We start from the raw sequence: 4,810 nt of genomic DNA on the forward strand, positions 1-4,810 counted from the left end.
TGTATCCGCCAGTGACTTGTCTAATTAATGGGTGACAGTTTAAACTATTGACATGTGACTGCACGCTGGTTAAATTTATTTTCATACAATAGACGGGAAGCAATCTGACAATATTTACATTTTAAATATACGTTTTATTCTGTATTTCCATGATTATTACCAATATAGTATTTGTATGGATTCGTACACATATTACAAAGATTAGCATGGCTACTCAAATGTTTGTTGTGTGTTAATATTTGTTAATTTGTGTATTTCGTGTTATACCTCTGTATAAAGGGTTTTTGTTGTATTTACACATTTCTTTTTTTTTTCACTATCATATTTCAATACTAATAGGTGGCAGCAGTATATAAGCTTCCTGTGATAGCGCATGGTGTATGAAGCAAATTTTAAATTTCCTTTTCAATAAATATTTGTTGAAATACTAAAGACAAATTAAGTTTATATAAGCACAACGTTTCCATATTCCTGAGACACGATCTTTGAACTTTGCTGGTGTTATTGACTTTACTAACCATTATTGTTGTGTTCAGCATAATTCATAATAGGCGCTCACATTGTATCTTTATGTACACTAATACATCTTTTTTGAAAGATATACCGTTATCACTTTTGATGTCATATAGATGTATGACGTATGTGATTCTGCAGTTCTGTAAAGTCCAATCTGAATGATTGTGATTCTTGGATGGCTCAGAAGACAGTAAAAAAGGCATTCATTCGTGCGCAGTCTAGTCAATGACTCTGAGTTGCCAAGTACATAAAGTCCAATGGTTTTCCCCAAAGTCTTAATTTATGGTAAAGAGTACGTCAAAATTCCCAGAACGGAAGAGAATTTAAGCGATCAGAATCCTCAAATAAATTTTCAGTGCAGATTTTACAGCAATGATAATGACGATAATTCCTCGTTATTGATTGCTCTATCCATCTGTTCTAAACATTGTAAAATAAGATCCCCGAGAAAATTTCGTCTGTTACAACTCTTAAATTTATGTCTTCTCGTCCTTTTGTCTTCAGAATACAACACAAAGAAATTAGAAGCCTTTATTCTATCAATCGCTCAGATAATGTAGTAAACTTCAACAGATTACCAGATTACAGATATTACCATTCATTTCTTATGAGAAAAAAGAAATTTTAACCTTTTAGATAAGTCAATCTCGGAATCATAATAGTAGCTCTTCCCTGAACCCTTCCAGTAAGTCAAGAGAAAAAGGCAAACAATTTTGAAATTCGGACATTCTAAGAATTGCTATTTATGTAAAGTATGAGTCATTTGAAAGTAGAGACTTCGTGTGCAAGAAATTAAGGAATTAGGTATATTTGTAAATGTTTTTCAACAAGTGTGCTTTTTATATTTCAGAACTTCTTAGGGTTTATCTATTTGTCTTTACAGAGTAGAGATGTTCGGTAATTTAGGGAAGACTTTATGTTTTTCTTTTTTACTTAATGAAACTTATAAGCTACCCTTGATTCGCCTAATAACCTTACAAGCTGATCAGTGTGAAAGACCAGTTTCATTCTAGCACTTTGATCCTTATTTGAAGAGCTTCAGTTCGTTATGTTTCATTAGTGATGGTGTATTTCCTACATAATCATTAATATCAAAATGCAGAATAGATACCAAGAATAATAATAATACAAAGTGCCATGCAAGAATAGCCGGTGAATCGTCAAAACAGCTCATTTTTATTCTGATGTACTATTCAATCCAATTTTAATTCAGAACTGAAAATAACTCAAACTTAAGAAGTTTTAATTTTATTTGAGCGACACAAGAAATGTTTTTTTTTCTATTATTAGACAATTTAAACTCATTAAATACGATTATAAGCTGACCAGTCGTACATCTATATAAATATTACGCTTGCATTTGTCTGTCCGAAACTTTTCTCGCAAATTTCTCGATCAAATGCTACAAATCTAATATCGCTAGAAAGGCTTTTATCCGAGGAGTAGAGATTGCATATTGGTTTTTCCATTCAGAATCATCTTCCCTGATTTATGTTTAGTCAATCATTTTAATGCAAACGAGCCTCAGTTTGTTTCAAAGACAGCTATAAACACCTCTTTGCGAGTTTTTATTTCAATTTGTAAAACTATGTGATATACTGAACAATCATAACTGTTTCATACTCTATACACTATTATAAATACCATTACTATACTTTACTGTTTACTTTACGTGTAATTTTATTAAATAATATATATGTGTAGTTATATGTTAAATAAAATTACGTGAGTTTGTTTGTCCGACCGCGTAAATATCTTTAAAATATAGACCAGGATTTATCAATCTAATACATATCAATCTAATACTAATGCCTGCAAGACTGCGTAGCTTAAATTGCGTGCATGAAAATGATAGAATAAGGAAAATTCAAGCGAAGGGAATGAAAACTACGCAAATGATTTGCGGGTTGCGACTAGCCTAACTGTAATACATTTTAAATTATTCGATAGTTTAAAGTTGGACACAGTCGCAGGAGGATGAGTAATTTTCTAAAACTCGTAGTGATTTACTATTTATTGAACAATAACATCAAAGTTGGAAAATATTATTCGTTAATATTTAAACTATTTCTGAAAACCACTTTCAACAGAAAAATAATTTTTACACCTAACATTTTGAATATCAGTGGAGATTTTGATCAATATATCTCAACGTTCACGATAAAAAACAAAACAACAAACAATTCAATAAGACCTTTGAAAGCGTGAATGTCAGTGAAAAGAAAGCGTGCCTTAGTGCTATATATATTTTTAACATAAGCTTTATAAATAATTTTCGATACAATTTGTTGTTGTATAAAAAAGTTACATTTTGAAAATCAATTGAATAGATTGTCAGTTCTTAGCGTGTTGAAAATGTGTATTCTTTATTTTGTGGTGCATTAATCGTAATGTTTTGAATTGTTTAAATAACCAAGAGTAAGTGATTTATCTCCACTGGAAATTTTTGAAGTAAAAATGTAAATGACAAACTTTAGAAATAAAAAAAAAAACTAGTTTCATAGCTCAATTAATTTTGTCGCAGTTTACCAGATCCAAGGTCACCTTCCCAGAATTACCGGTATTTATTCATATAACAATTAATTATTTAAACATTATTTCTACACAAAAAATACACATCGATTTTAAAGATAAAAAAACTAGAAAATTAATACATTAATGCTAATAATTCTTATGTTAAAAATATGCTAGTGTGCCGAACTGTTTATCCAATTGTCCATTGTTCGCGTCTCATTACCAAAAAAAAAAAAAAAATGCGCTTCGCATTTTAGTACCGTGTTTGCGTTATAAGAGTAATGGCCAAATCCCACTATTCAGTTGGAGTAGCCCAAAAGTTGACTGTAGGTGTAGTTAACTAGCAGCCTTCCTTCTAGTCTATCATTTCAAAATTAGTTATAACTAGTGTAGACAGCCAAGCGTTAGATATTCGCGTATATTCGAAACAAACAATATTTTGATAATATTCAGAAACATTAGGGAGAAGAGGTCTAACTAGTATCTGACCCTCCCACAACACGACCGAACACCGATTCAGACTGACCGCAGATATTCAGAAACATTAGGGAGAAGAGGTCTAACTAGTATCTGACCCTCCTACAACACGACCGAACACCGATTCAGACTGACCGCAGATATTCAGAAACATTAGGGAGAAGAGGTCTAACTAGTATCTGACCCTCCCACAACACGACCGAACACCGATTCAGACTGACCGCAGATATTCAGAAACATTTCAAATTTTCTCGGAGAAATCATTTGTGTCTGAGAAGTTGTTTATTTTGAAATATTTTATTATAAATTGTCTAAAAGATAAACAAACACACTAATGTACATTGTTCTAATCAAGGTCAGCTTGGAATAAATATAACCTCTTTAAAAGTTGTTTATTGGCGGATATGCAGAGTATATTATCTGTGGTTACAACATTTCTCCAGGTTAACTTGGCGTCATCGTATACCTGGTGAAACGTTATAACCATAGGTACTATATTCTGTATCTCCAATGTAACGAATTTATTAGAATGTATTTATTTTTAATATGAACGTTGTTTGAAGTGAATTTGTATTTATAAATAGGCGTGACTTGTATTGTGATATATTTATTTTAATGTCAACGTTTGTTTCGAATAAGTTTATATTTGAGGATGTGTTCAGCTTACCGTCTTAGTTACGTATGGCGAAACTCCCGCCAGTTCTCCAAGATTATAGAATATTCGTGAACACAAAGAATCAACAATATATATATCCATTTCCGTATCCGGTCTTATTAGAAGGTTCTAGAAGATGTGTCTAGCCTATAAAACTAGCAGGGCATCGCGCCAAAAAACAATAGACGACAGAGAACGGAGAAGAGACAGGTCTACTATTAAACTTCGATGACAAGGAACCCACTTTGAGACTAATAATGGTTGGAAACGACTTGAATGGGTAATGAAGAAAAACTTTAATATAAGTTTAACATAACAGCAAATGTACAACGTTTTGACAAGGTTTTGTCATCATCAGGTACAAGTAATTTACAGTGACACAGATATATATATATAGTATGGAACAAAGAGGTAATATGACCAAATATTGTTGCATGACTTACAAGAGATATCTTGGCACCCCGGGGTGTTGGTTTAGAGTAGGATTGTTTTGTTCAATTAAGATGGATTCCTTGATTTTTCGTTTGTTTATGTTGGGTTCTTTGTTTAAAATCACTGTATTTTTAATAGATACACTATGGTTTTTTGAGTTGCAATGGTGGAAAACATGGGACGGTTTTTATTGTGTTCTGTCAATCTGGTTTCCAA

The sequence above is a fragment of the Limulus polyphemus genome, unplaced genomic scaffold, assembly GCF_000517525.1.
Source record: "Limulus polyphemus unplaced genomic scaffold, Limulus_polyphemus-2.1.2 Scaffold686, whole genome shotgun sequence".
Lineage (NCBI taxonomy): Eukaryota > Metazoa > Arthropoda > Merostomata > Xiphosura > Limulidae > Limulus > Limulus polyphemus.